General features: G+C 42.3%; 1 protein-coding gene and 1 non-coding gene across 31 annotated transcripts in view; both read left to right on the top strand.

Annotated features, from left to right (window-relative positions):
* Window positions 1-15,414, top strand: part of LOC132891954 (protein NLRC5-like) — an 888,139-nt gene that overhangs the window by 612,141 nt on the left and 260,584 nt on the right. The window lies entirely within an intron of this gene.
* On the top strand, window positions 5,287-5,369 carry trnal-uag (transfer RNA leucine (anticodon UAG)). The gene has a single exon. It is a non-coding gene; the product is annotated as a tRNA-Leu (tRNA).

Here is a 15,414-nt window from a genome sequence, read left to right as displayed (position 1 = left end):
CGTCACTTGCGCGTTCACGAAGTGGGTGGAATGCTTGCCCGCCCCAAACGAAACCGCAGAGACCACCGCTCTCCTTCTTATGAACCATGTGTTCAGCCGTTGGGGCTTGCCCCTATCCATTGATTCCGACCGAGGTACTCATTTCACCGCAGAGGTCATGAGAGTGTTGTGGGAGATGCTCGGAGTCGAGGCAAAATTCCACATCGCGTATCATCCTCAGTCTTCCGGTCAGGTCGAACGCACCAACCAAACCATCGTGAGCATGCTTCGCAAGTATGTGAGTCACCATGGCAAAGATTGGGACATCAAACTCCCTCTGGTGCTGATGGCCATTCGGTCCACTCCTCACCGCACCACCGGAGTCACCCCGTTCGAAATGATGACTGGCCGTGAAATGGTTCTTCCCTTACACCTCCTCTACCGACCAGAGGACCTAAGCGTTGCCACTGCGTACACCGCACACCAGTACGTCACCGACTTGCAACGCCACTTGCAGGCCACGTTTGCGTGGGCCCAGGAACACCTCGAAAAGAGTGCGAAAGGACAGAAAGCTTACTACGACAGAAAGGCGACACACCGTGAGTACGAAGTAGGCGACAGAGTCCTATACTTCAATTTCACCAAACCGGTAGGAGTAGCCAGAAAATTCTTACCCCGTTGGTCCGGTCCTTTCGAAATCGTCGGTAAACTGTCCCCCGTCGCCTACCACATCAAAACTTCGAAGCCCAGCCAGGCGCCTTCGTATAGATGGGTCCATAGCAACCAAATAAAGCTTTTTGAGCAGTCCACACTCCATAGGGGGGTGGACAAACAATAAGTTATAGCCTCCCCAACTTAGTTGCATGCCTCTCAATCCATAAGCGTGCATCTATAAGTAACCACCCTTGTTACCACTCAAATCGGAATAACAAACTCCTGTATGTTGCCATGGCCCCTCTCTGGATCCTCGGCATCTTCCTAGTCCTGCAGACCACATTGGCCGGTAACATAGTGGAACCAGGTCCGCCGAGTGGCATTGTTCTCCAAGATGCCCCAGGACTGCTCCTCACCAATTGCCGCGTCCATACCCAGCGCGTGTACACCCGCCTCGATCCTTGGGACGTGTACCGTAAGCATTTTAGATCGCCCACACAAACAAACCTCGAAACCGGGCCTGACTCCGAGATTGGGTCCAACATCGAACACGCCAAGCGTACCACAGTTCACATGCTCGAACAGTTACAGAAGTTCATAGTCACTGAGGAGGAACTCAGCGGCAAAACACGCCCTAAACGGTTCCTCGGAGGACTACTTACTGCTGCATCCGCCATTGGCTCTCTGTTCTCAATGGGCCTGTCTGCCGTTAACACCGTTAGCCTGACCGCGGTCAAACGAGAAATGAACATTCTTAAGGAAGAAATGCCAGAAATCCAGGGTAGACTACTAACTCAACAGGAGGAGCTGCAGGGCCTAGGCAAAACCCTGCAGGGAACCATACTAACCGTTAACATGCATTCTACATTAATCAAGAACACAGTACATGCCGTAGACAGGCTAGCGACAATCATGAGAAGCGAAGTCAAGTACGTCCGAGTAATCCGAGACCTAATGCAGGACCTGATGAGAGAAGTAAGTAGCTCTCTCAGCACCCTGAGTGGAGGTAAAATCCCACCATATTTGATACCCCTCAGCATGGTTGACAGCATACTCCGATCTACTACCACGACTAACGTTTACTCATCACAGATTCATCTGGCTTATAGTCTTGGCAGTGCTATCCCCATTTTTGTGAACCCTCAAAACCTAGAAATAGGCTTCATCCTCAATCTCCCTGTTATTGAACGGCAAAACATATACAGAATCAAATCTGTCCTTAATGTAGGTTTCTGGAACAACGACGTACACGTACGTTTGCAGACACCTTCCACCATAGCCTATCACGATGACAACCCCTCTATCTACCTCGTCCCTAATTTAGACATGTGCACCTCTACCAAAGATATCCACTGGGTCTGCCCCAGCAATCCCTTTATCCGAGACACCACAGACCGTCTCTGTGGATTGACAAAAGTCCCCGAGCAGAAGTGTGCAGGCAAATTGTCTATTAAAGATGAAGGAATAGGAACTAGAGTAGAAAGAGCTGGTAATCGGTGGCTAATCAACACTCCCCAAACTGAGATTCTGGTATCATATGATCAACATAACACTGCCACTAGAATGAAGATCCCTAACGAAACCTCTCTCCTAAGTGTCCCACTAGGAGCCACTGTTCACGTGGGTGACATCACCCTCCATCACCTTAGCGCTGACCAGTATGAGACCGAGATAGAAATGCCCGATGCCTTCCCAGGTCACGAACTTGAGATAAACTCCACCCTCCAAGCACAACTACTGCTGGAAGGGACCAAAACCGTGCAATTCGATCTTAAGCCCACTGGCATCGCTACCACTTTCTTGAAGAGTAGGCTTGCTAACATGCTAACTAACCTCTCTTTTCCATTTTCCTTTATGGAGTTTTGATTATTTTTGTTTGCTGTGTGAAATATTGTATGTAGAAGGTAGTTAAGTAGCCATAGTGTAATTGTTTTCATGTCCAAGTGCCTATGCTTTCATGCCCAAGTGCCTATGCATCTTATGGACTGTATGAAATGAATTGAACTGTTGAACTGTGTCTGAAAGACTTTTCACAGAAAGGACCCTTGGAACTACCTCATTGTGGAACTACCTCATTGTGGAACTACCTCATTGTGGATTACTAGGGACCGTGGGCCGCAGACTAAACACCATGTGCCCATAGGGTATCACTCCTTTCAGCGCCTATGGCCAAGGGGGGAATGTTGGTAACTCGCCAGCGCCCCCTATAACGATCCCACAATTCCTTGCGTGCTCCACCCGGATGTGACGTAAGGTGGAACTGCTTTAACTGTATCGAGAGCGCCTCGATTCGTCCTCTCGTGTTCTGACTACTGGAGTGGTCGGACGGACTGTAGGCACGCTCGCCTACAGTGTTGAGACTAACCGCTATTGTCTGAGAACAGCCTGTTCAAATTAGTTTCGGCCGAACTTTTGAACGACCCGCTAAGTTTCAGCGATATAGTGGTTTTGATTCTAAACCTTTGCAAAGTTTAACTACAGTTAAGTAGTTTTCCACGCTAAGAGGCATTTGCGGACAGCTTCGCTCCTCTCAGCCTTTTTCTCGTCGACGCATCACCAGAGGTTTCTCCTGAAGCACCGTGGGCCAGCTAGGCCTCCATCTCCCTGCTTCGTTAGCCGCGGTTGGACGCAACGCGCCGCTAACCTCCTCTCCTCGGACTGCGACCCTCAGCGCGGACACCGGAGAAAGAACTTCCATCGCATTGAGTAGGCACTTGGGCAAATTTTTAATTTGTAGCTTATTCAGATGGTTGTTAGGGTCATGTTTAAGCTTTGAGCTATTTAGCATACCCGCTCAGACACGGAAGGTGTTTGTTTGTTTTATTGTTTGTTTTGGTTCTGTTTTTTTCTTTGAACTTGTTAGACAGGGTATCTTGCATGATATCTTTCCTTAACTCCATTGCTAGCTTCCCTATCTGATTAGCAGCGCAGCGACAAGTTTGTTATTTTAAGCTCCGAGGCTAGACCGCTACAAGGCCTAGTCCTCTCCATCCATACACACACTCTCTCTCTCTCTCTCTCTCTCTCTCTCTCTCGCATTGAGTTCTTTGCCTAGATAGTCTGTTGGAAATTGTTGTTAAGTGCAGTGTTTGGATCCAGCTGTAGCGTGGTCAGATTCTCCTTAGCAACTTATTGCTAGCTACCTCAGGGTGATACGCTAGCTCGTAGGCTTGTGTTCTCGACTAGGCCTGCAGGCGCCATTTTTCCGACGCCATTTTGATACCTTCCTCATTGAGTTACCTGTGATACGACACCTAGGCACTGACCGCCATTTTGTTTAAGCATTGCCAGAGTGGCTAGTCATTAGCATCTGCCCACAGATACCTACACAAAGCACACATTAGCCACAGAGCTAATCCTTTGTTCTATTTAGCTAACATTCCTTTGTTTTAGCTAATGACAAGCTAGGTCTCACACACACACACACACACACACACACGCATCGGCTTGCCCTAGCCTCACACACACGCACACACAAGGGATTCTTTACTTTTTCCTTCTATCTCTTTCTCTCTCTCTTTCCCTCAAATTTATAGTCCAGGTGTAATTGTTCCATTGTTTTGTCTTGTTATTACCTTTGCCGACATTGAATGTATTTTGAGATTATTATTATTAGTGAGTAGTAGACAAATAAAAGCTAATAAAATTGAATTGCATTTTACTTGTTCCTGTTGTTTATTCACAAGGTCAACTATTTAGAACTCCTTTTTCCTTCAGAATTTAGCTTTTGTATACAACTGGGTTTCCCATCTAATACAGAGCTACCATTAATCTTGAATGTAACCATTCACGGTGAGTATTAAGATTAATAATTTAAGATTTTATGAGACTGATCTTTATTTATAAATTGATTAATTTAATTATCAATTATTACAATTTATAATTTAATTAATCCCAATTCAACCTACAGTGTACTGATACCACGTTGAAATCCAGTTTTGCATCTTAAGGTACTGAAACGGATGCCTTGATGTTTCCCTACGTAATTTAGCATGCTTACGAGTAAGTTTGAGATTCCCTTTGCCATACGATGGGTGAAAACTGGTCATTGCAGTCCATTCTAGGGTTTCATTTTACAAGACTGGCTTTATTTAGCAGCGCTGCCCACAGACGGTTGTACATCCAGTGAATCAACGAGGCTAGGCCGTAGGCTCGTTCACGTCCAACCTGAGGATTTTGCCTCCCTGAAGCGTATGCGTTTTGAAACAAAATGCACCGAAGCATCTCCTGATAATTTGTCCACGCTGTCCCGAGGCCCCGTGTGCAGTCGTGGCCACCTGGTGAAAGCGATGTCCTCGACGTCCACTCGACGTCTCCCACGCTGCTTTGAGTATGCTGCTGACGCCATCTGAAATTGGGTTTGTTGAAAGGCAGCCGGAGCCTTGTTCCGTGGCGGCTTTTACCCGAGCTTGTCTGGCAAAAGAGGGAGCGGTTCCAAGTCCAGGTATCTGTCCTAAACGGAAAGGGCTTCTCTCCCGGACGGGTCGAGTCAAAGCACCGTTGTAAAACGTTTGCCGGAAAGCCCGTGTTTTCTGCAAACTTGTAAAAGCACTGCCCAGAGTATTGCAATAGTGAGCCAAGCGCATGGCCCACGCGCGAGAGCAGCATGAGACCTCAGCATGTTCCACGCCGTTTTGTGGTCAGGTGTTGTGTGTCAGGGTGGCTGAGTGGTCTAAGGCACTGTGTTTAGGTTGCAGTCTCCTCTGGAGGTGTGGGTTCGAATCCCACTTCTGACATTTGTTGCAGTGGTTTGCTGATGGGCCTCGTGGCCCATGCTTGGTGCAAAATGGAAGTCTTTGCCCAAAAAAAGCGGTGGGGGTGTTCTTTTTTTTTTGTCGCTCACGAATTTGGGCACCTCCCGTAGTCATGGCCACAGACTTGAAATCCGTTGGGGTTTCCCCGCGCAGGTTCGAACCCTGCTGTCTACGTGCGGTGTGAAACTTGAAGCGCGTCTTGTGCTACCCGTGACGGTCTGGCTGGCGGTGGATCGGTTTCGCCAGAGCCCCTGTGCTCTCGGAGTGAAACAGGATGGCGATCTTCTTTTGATCACCGCCCATAGGCGGTGCTTTATTTAGCAGCGCTGCTTTATTTAGCAGCGCTGCCCACAGATGGTTGTTGTTAGATTTAAAGCCATGATTTAAGTTAGTTTTATAGCTACACGTGATTTAGGATTGTTAAGACTTTTTGATTTAATATTTTACAGCTTTTTAAGATCGTTTATTATAACAGTGATTTTAAACTATCCCTGTGTAACCTGACCTTCCTCCAGTGGAGAAGACACACACTTCTTTGCTAAGACTAAACATTGTAGAATTGTCATAAAAACATTTCGCGCTTTGACGTGCATAAATGCTGTAAATGCTGAAACATCCGTTGATATGAAATATTATTTTGCTTATGATTGAAGGTTTCATTTACACACACACACACACACACACATTAATGGAATTAAGGAACTCCATGATTGCTGACTTAGCACAAGATATCCTTTTCAAACACACACACACACACACACACACACACATCCTACACCCACCCCTCTACACGCACGTACATAGCCATGGTCACACACAAACACACACACACATTTTACACACACACACACACACACACACACACATTCGTTAAACAATACATAAACACAGCTGCCGTTTAGAGAGATTATAAATTGTTATAAAAGGTTGTTTGTAATATTTCATCTTTGGTGAGAAAACTGTGAATAAACAGCAGTGAAACCGATCTCTGGTTCTCTGTTTTTTGCGGTGTTTTTTCGCCCCAGAATTCTGCAGGTGGCACGAGGGCATTGGTCTTGAGAAGTTGACCGTTTCACCTGGGGGAACCCTTTCAATTTGGTGGCCCGTACAGGGATACTTCCAATCAGGTAAGGGTCTCTTTTAATTGATTAGTTGGGGGGGACTTCCGCCTGGTTGGTAGTATCAGAAAAACCCAGTTATCTATTTATAAGATTTTGTTTGGTTATCCTCGTAATTGGTTTACGGGAAGATTTTGTTTGGTTATCCTTGTAATTGGTTTACGGGAAGATTTTTGTTTGGTTATCCTCGTAATTGGTTTACGGGAAGATTTTCTGGTTATCCTCATAATTGGTTTATGGGAAGATTTTCTGGTTATCCTCGTAATTGGTTTTGGGAAGATTTTCTGGTTATCCACGTAATTTGTTTATGGGAAGATTTTTGTTTGGTTATCCTCGTAATTGGTTTACGGGAAGATTTTTGTTTGGTTATCCTCGTAATTGGTTTACGGGAAGATTTTGTTTGGTTATCCTCGTAATTGGTTTACGGGAAGATTTTTGTTTGGTTATCCTCGTAATTGGTTTACGGGAAGATTTTCTGGTTATCCTCATAATTTGTTTATGGGAAGATTTTTGTTTGGTTATCCTCGTAATTGGTTTACGGGAAGATTTTGTTTGGTTATCCTCGTAATTGGTTTACGGGAAGATTTTTGTTTGGTTATCCTCGTAATTGGTTTACGGGAAGATTTTCTGGTTATCCTCGTAATTGGTTTATGGGAAGATTTTCTGGTTATCCTCGTAATTTGTTTATGGGAAGATTTTTGTTTGGTTATCCTCGTAATTGGTTTACGGGAAGATTTTTGTTTGGTTATGCTCTTAATTGGTTTACGGGAAGATTTTCTGGTTATCCTCGTAATTGGTTTATGGGAAGATTTTCTGGTTATCCTCGTAATTGGTTTATGGGAAGATTTTCTGGTTATCCTCGTAATTTGTTTACGGGAAGATTTTGTTTGGTTATCCTCGTAATTGGTTTACGGGAAGATTTTTGTTTGGTTATGCTCGTAATTGGTTTACGGGAAGATTTTCTGGTTATCCTCGTAATTGGTTTATGGGAAGATTTTCTGGTTATCCTCGTAATTGGTTTACGGGAAGATTTTTGTTTGGTTATCCTCGTAATTGGTTTACGGGAAGATTTTCTGGTTATCCTCGTAATTGGTTTATGGGAAGATTTTCTGGTTATCCTCGTAATTTGTTTACGGGAAGATTTTGTTTGGTTATCCTCGTAATTGGTTTACGGGAAGATTTTTGTTTGGTTATGCTCGTAATTGGTTTACGGGAAGATTTTCTGGTTATCCTCGTAATTGGTTTATGGGAAGATTTTCTGGTTATCCTCGTAATTGGTTTACGGGAAGATTTTTGTTTGGTTATCCTCGTAATTGGTTTACGGGAAGATTTTGTTTGGTTATCCTCGTAATTGGTTTACGGGAAGATTTTTGTTTGGTTATCCTCGTAATTGGTTTACGGGAAGATTTTCTGGTTATCCTCGTAATTGGTTCATGGGAAGATTTTCTGGTTATCCTCGTAATTTGTTTATGGGAAGATTTTTGTTTGGTTATCCTCGTAATTGATTTACGGGAAGATTTTTGTTTGGTTATCCTCGTAATTGGTTTACGGGAAGATTTTCTGGTTATCCTCGTAATTGGTTTACGGGAAGATTTTTGTTTGGTTATCCTCGTAATTGGTTTATGGGAAGATTTTGTTTGGTTATCCTCGTAATTGGTTTACGGGAAGATTTTTGTTTGGTTATCCTCGTAATTGGTTTACGGGAAGATTTTCTGGTTATCCTCGTAATTGGTTTATGGGAAGATTTTCTGGTTATCCTCGTAATTTGTTTATGGGAAGATTTTTGTTTGGTTATCCTCGTAATTGGTTTACAGGAAGATTTTTGTTTGGTTATCCTCATAATTGGTTTACGGGAAGATTTTCTGGTTATCCTCGTAATTGGTTTATGGGAAGATTTTCTGGTTATCCTCGTAATTGGTTTACGGGAAGATTTTTGTTTGGTTATCCTCGTAATTGGTTTACGGGAAGATTTTCTGGTTATCCTCGTAATTTGTTTATGGGAAGGTTATCCTCGTAAAGTGAATGAGCTGTCACGGGAAGAGCGCGCTTTATGAGTTAAACCCATAATAATTACCCACAATAATTAATCTCGGGACTGATTCCTTCGTGCCACCATGGGGGGAAAATTGTATTAAGGTGCCTGGACCCCGAGAAAACCCCACGGGATTGGATGAATTGCTGTGGTTTAGCATTCTAGACAATTTGGCAATTAAAATCCTTATAAGATGCAAATTAAAATAATTTACCTAAAATTTGAATGATAATTAACAATGATATATCCCAGTTACTTTTTCAGAATGAATACAAAGCTCCAATGTTTGACAAAACACAAAGTGTAAATGTTATGCGCTCTTTTATCATCGTGGGAATTGATTATAGCTCTAAATAAATATTGAAGTTTTTTTTTAAGAATCCGTATAACTTTATTTGTACTCCTGTATACTACATTTATTGAATCAAATCCGTATAAAATACGGACATTCTGTATATTGTGCATTTTAATCTCGACGAAAGCTTCACTGAATCAATTCTTTAGAACAAACTCGCATGCGTGTGAATCAATTTACTTGATTCACTCTTCACTCTTGACTCAGAATCTACGGAAACCTTATTTGTATTCCTGTTTTCAAATTGTAAACAATAATCACACTTTCATGCTGCATGAAATTAAAGTATGAACTTTCCTCAAACCATTACGTGTGCATGAACTCAAACAAATGCAGTCCATGCGTCTGTATCAATTCGCTCGATCGAGTCATTTTTATGTTTCGTCTCGAAAAAGATCCGAATCGTTCGTGAATCTCATCACTGTTACGGAAGGAGAGAAGAGATCCTCTTCCCTCAACACAGAATGGCTGCTTCTTAATCAATTAGTTTCAGCGTTTTGTTTTATTTTATATTCATTGTGTGTCGATAGTCCGAAACTTGTAACTGGAAAGTTACCAGTAAAGTCACGAGTGGTCCGCGAGGTGATCTCTGAACAGGACCCCTGAGTAGTCTATAAGACTATTAATGTGTTTTAATAATTAATAGTGCAGCTATTAATGCAGTTTCATGATGCTTTATAGTCTAGATCCTATAAATGATGAATACAAAGTAGGACAGAAGTATGTGACGGCAAAATTGTGATGTTATGTGTTGATGACATTAGAACTCCAGTTCCCATGATGCTTGTGAGCTGGGCATGCGCACTAGGTAAAAGAAAAAGCAGCTCTTTAGGACAAAACTCTCGTCTATTCAGATTTGGGCAGTAATTCTATACGTTCAGACCTTAAATAATGAAATAACTGTACAAGCAAATACAACACAAAAACCATTTTTAAAACATTCACTTAAATTAAATAGACATGGTAAAAACAGAAGAAATATATTTAAGGCTTTGAGTTTGATTAATTCAGCTCAAATATCACTTTCAGATTTGAAGATATTTATCAGGAATCATTTTTAAAATATTGAGTAGTATACCACTTCCTGTTTAAAGGCATAATAAAAGGCATCAAATATATTTACCCTACTTGTGAATGGAAATGCCGAAAAGTTTAACAATGACCTAATGTTGATCTAAAACATTTTAAAACTGATCGTGTAGTGGTATTTTTTTATTAATCATATGTAATGGTCATGCTGAAAATTCTAACCTTTAAATATCCTATATACTTCTGTTTCTGACGCGTTTTAGCGAGACGTGGAATAATTGTCGTCCTATTATAAATATAATATTTGAATAATTGTTCCGTAGCAATATGCTCTGTCTCTTTTCTCAGTCAACATTGAGATAAGACTGACCCAGATAGATAGCAATAATATAAACAAGCAACCATGCAAGCATGGCAGACAAGGACACACAGATATCTGCACTTGGCACTTTCTCACAATAATAAATGTAATATAATTAATCTCTTTATATTACTAGGTAAATTCCATATACATAAAGTCAAAATGTCCATTCCCATTATTTTTAATTGAATTAAAAATGTGTTTTGAGTATTTTAAGTCTCTGTCACATATCGAATCCAACAAAAGGTGCTTATCAGCTATTCAATTTTATTCAAATTACATTCAGTGAAATTGTTTGTCATTTCAATTTGCCCTGTTTTATATCTCCTTTTCTTTTTTTAAACTTATTGCTCCTTATGAGGCTAAGCTTAAACATGTTCCTCCTAATTTCGAACTATTGATATGAAATGTTCTGATTAACTGTTTGCTGAGTTTTAAACCTCCATACTTTTGCCTTTAAAAACCACAGAGGATATGGAATGGATAGGCCTTTAATGTATTTAGTTAACCATAATTTGTTTTCAGCAAGAAACAGAGTTAACAAACGTTTACTTGAAGAATGTTGGAGAAAAAAAAAATTTGTCCTTCCAGTGGTGTTTATAAATCGGAGACTTGGGTTTATCTTTATTTAACCATTAAGAAGAAAAAACGTCATTTAAACGCCTGTTTATGTTAAGCAGTACCTCTCTCTCTGGATTGATGTCATCCAAGGCGTGGTGAGACCGTGTACCAGCTCGTACAATACACCTGTCAATCCAGTACCTAAATCTGATGGTACCTGGCGTTTTACGCAAGATTTACGTAAGATTAATGAATTGATTGTCCCTGTTGCATCCATTGTACCTGACATTTCTTATTGATTTCTGTTCTGCCTTTTTCAGCGTTCCTGTTGAAAAACACTTCACGCACATGGGGAAACAGTATGCTTTGACACGTTTTCATTGTTTCAAGGTTTCATTGACTCTCCTGCTGTCTTTTCAGACGTAATTCAAATTCGTAACGCACTCTGTGGCCTCTCCCTCCCTCAGGACTCTGTGGTCCTGCAGTGCGCAAACAATCTTCTGGTATCTGCTGAGTCACCAGAAATCTGCCAAGACACTTCCTTGCGCCTGCTCCAACATCTGGCGCACAAGGGCTTTAAGGTTTCCAGGACCAAGTCGTAATATTGCATGGACACTTAAGTATTTGAACTTTTGAAGTTTTGAACTTTCTCAAGGCTGTCATTCTAGACACAAAACGCCAAAACACCCTGCAACTAAACATGCACTGATGTCTTTTCTGGGTCTTATCAATTACTGCAGACAATGGATCCCTGACTGCTCTTTATATGACAAGATTCTCCGTTCTTCAATCTCTCATCACGATCCACTGCAACAGCCTTTGACCTGGGCTAATACTATGATGGACGCTCATCACTCCCTCAAAAGCGCTCTTTGTTCCGCCTCTGGGGTTACCTGATTACTCCAAGCCCTTCCAGCTCTATGCCTGTGAACACCAAGGCACAGCCTCTGTGGAGCATGAGGGGGGATGCGTCCTTGTGTGGGTTTTTTTATTCAAAACATTAGACATTGTTTCTCAAGGCTTACCTGCGTGTCTAAGGGCTGTCTCTGCATGTGCTCTGATGGTTTTAGATGCGGAAAAATTGGTTTTGTCTCACTCATTGATCTTGCACTTGTCACATCAAGTTAAACAGGTGTTGCAAAATTTACAGACCCATTAAATTAATTTATCAGTAATTTAATTGATAATTAAATTAACATATGACTGTTTATTCTCTGTTCTACTAACAATCTTGAAATTCGTGTCACATCCTCTTTTGATAATGTAGGTCACGCTCTCGCACGCCTCCTTAATTCTCGGGATGACACTTGGGAGGACATTGATATTGGCTGTCTAAAAATCATACCTGTACATACTACTAGTATCAGGTCTGATCTCTCTCCTCCAGCCCTCTAGGGATCTTTGTTGATGGTTCTTGTTCTAAACCCTCAAACGGTGTATAATATTTATAATTTATAATACCTCTGTGGTTACTCTGTGTGTTCACTGCCTGATATTGTGCATGAGGCATATGCTCTTCCTTTCTCATTTGATTTTTGTCATCTTGATTGTGGACACATTCTCTGAATGGGTAGAAGCTTTTCCTTGTTCTCGAGAGAACATGAACGTAGTTACTCGTATTCTGGCAAAAGAAATAATACCTCGTTATGGGGTTCCAGACACCATAGACTCAGACAAGGGTACCCCTTTCACTTCAAAAGTCACACAAACCTTTCTGTAAGTATCTCTCACTAAACTGGCGTTTTCACATTCCGTACCACCCTCAATCTTCTGATATTGTAGAACGTACTAATCGAACATTGAAAGACAAACTAACTAAGGCCATGCAGGCCACAGGTTCAAAAAATTGGGTAGACTTATTGCCAGCCACTCTGGCTGAAATTCGTCTGACACTAAAAAATTATTTTGGAAGACCTTTCCCTCTCCCCTGGAAGAAGGGAACTCCGGCTCCGGGTACCTCTGATTTGAAAACACATATGGATGAGTATTCTGCAGCCCTTATAGATAAGTTGCATAAAATTTGTGACAATATTATCTCCACCATCAGCACCCACACACCCCTTTCACGTGGGAGACAAGGTGCTGGTGTGACTTTTTAAATGATTTGGACAATTGGGAGAACCTATATATAGTGGGCCTGCAGACATAGTCGCCATTACTTTTAGTCTACTGCTGTTTTAATTGATCTTTTTCCACAGTGGATCCATGCCACGCGATTGAAGAAGGCTCCATAACAAAGCTGTGTTACAATGACAAGTTTGCTATTAACGTTTTTTCTATGTCCCTATCCAGTCTCTGTTTTCTCTTTCTCTCTCTCTCTCTGAGCTCTACACAGATTTGACATGACCTGTGTGCAGCCCTGGCCGACTGAGAATCCTGAGATTACATTACCTGCAAGATGTTGTGAACAAAGACGGGAAGAGATCTTGCGCCCCGTTTGGGACCAATCATCCTCACTACAACCATGACAGTCCTCATCACGAGTTTCGTGACTACTCTACTGCTGCTCGGAGCAGGATTATCCGCTCGAGCTGGACCTCAAGACAACATCTTGTCCTATGATTCCATTTAAATCATATAAATCATGCCCTATAATTCCATTTTCCCTCACTGTTTTAGAACAAATTACTCTGAAGGAAGTAGCGTGTATTTGGGACAAATTAAGAGGTTTCGAGTTTCTCTAAGCTCCGGTGAGGTGGGACGAGGGCTGATAGGGCATGCCTGCTCTCTGAGCACCAATACCCATCAAGAAGAGCAAGGATTAACTCAAGCATATGAGTTGTATGTATGATCAGAATATTGGGGTGTGATACTAGATTACAATCTGGTATCAAAGGGGGGGATTGTTAGATTTAAAGCCATGATTTGAGTTAGTTTTATAGCTACACGTGATTTAGGATTGTTAGACTTTATGATTTAATATTTTAGAGCTTTTAAGATCCTTTATTATTTTAGACTAACCTGACCTTCCTCTTTCCTAGACATAAACATGGTGTCTTGTTTAAAATTGTTGTGAAAATATCTTGCACGCTTTGACGTGCATAAATGCTGAAATTGCTGAATCGCTGATATGAATATTATTTTGCTTATGATTGAAGGTTTCATTCACACACACACATATTGTAAGGTTTTATTCCGGAAGCTTTCTTTTTTTCTCCTCCTGTGTAAAGTCCACAAGCGGAGGCCATCTGATCTGCTTTAATATCAACAGATCTTCATTTAAGGTACGTGAATCTTTTCATCATGGCACACCTTCAGCCTGTTCAGTGTGCTGAGTGCAGGATGTTTAGTCATTCTTCCTCCGTCACTAGCGATAGCTCTATTAGCTTTACTTGTGATAAGTGCAGATTAGTTAGCTCTCTGACGGAGAAGATTTCAGTGCTAGAAGCGCGTGTCCAGGCTTTAGAGCAGGTTAGTGAGCGTCAGAACAGTGTAGTTTCTGTTAGGGAAAGTCTGGACGCCCTAGGTGGAGTTAGCAATCCCCCAACTCCGGCATTAGAGCCCTTACAGCGGGGCGAATGGGTGACGGCTCGGCGGCATAAGCGTAGAGCCAAAGCTACCGCTGAGGCTCGCCCACGGGAGCACCACTCCTCTCCGCGTCACGTGTCGAACAGGTTTGCTCTCCTTAGTGATGCACCCACTGAGAAACCTGAAAGAGCTCTGGTTATAGGGGACTCTATCATACGGCACGTGAAATTAGCTCAGCCTTTAGGGGCACCAGCAGCTTTAGTCAGGTGTATACCGGGAGCCAGGGCGCCGGACATAGCAGGTAATCTTAGGGTCCTAGGCAAGCACAGGTTCTCAAAGATAGTTATCCATGCAGGAGCTAATGATATACGCCTTCGTCAGTCTGAGGTTACTAAGAGTAACTTTGTAGAGGTGTTTAAATTAGCGAAGGCGATGTCCGATGCTGTAGTATGCTCTGGCCCCATCCCAATGCGGCGTGGCGATGTAGCTTACAGCAGGTTATGGTCGCTGAACTGCTGGCTGTCCAGGTGGTGCTCTGAAAACAGTGTGGGCTTTATAGATAATTGGGCTAATTTTGAGGGCACTGCTGGCCTGTTAGGGCGGGACGGTATCCATCCCACTCGGGAAGGTGCTGCTCTCATTTCCTGCAGCATAGGTCATAGTCTCAGAACAGGCCTAGTTAATTTCTGACAATCCAGAGCCAAGGCCAGGGAGCAGACGAACAGGCTAAACCGACTGTCTGCTAGCTGCACAGAGTCGTCACTCAGGGCCCACTACATCGAGACTGTGTCTGTTCCCCGAGCTCAACAAAAAGGTAGAAATTTTCAGAGAGTTTGTTCCAGTAACCTAATCAATATAAAATTAGATCAGACTGACTGTACAGCTGCTGCCAGCACCTTTGATCTAAAGGTGGGGCTATTAAATATTAGATCTCTTACATCTAAAGCGCTAATGGTTAATGAACTCATTACTGATCAGGAGTTTAATGTACTGTGTTTAACAGAAACATGGATTAAGCCAAATGAATATATAGCATTAAATGAAGCGAGTCCTCCTGGATACAGTTATATACACCAGCCTCGTCTAACTGGCAGAGGAGGAGG

This window comes from Neoarius graeffei, chromosome 1 (assembly GCF_027579695.1).
Source record: "Neoarius graeffei isolate fNeoGra1 chromosome 1, fNeoGra1.pri, whole genome shotgun sequence".
In the NCBI taxonomy this organism is placed as follows: Eukaryota; Metazoa; Chordata; class Actinopteri; order Siluriformes; family Ariidae; genus Neoarius; species Neoarius graeffei.
The sequence above is the reverse complement of the archived record's forward strand: the minus strand, read 5'-3'. Positions and strand labels throughout refer to the sequence as shown.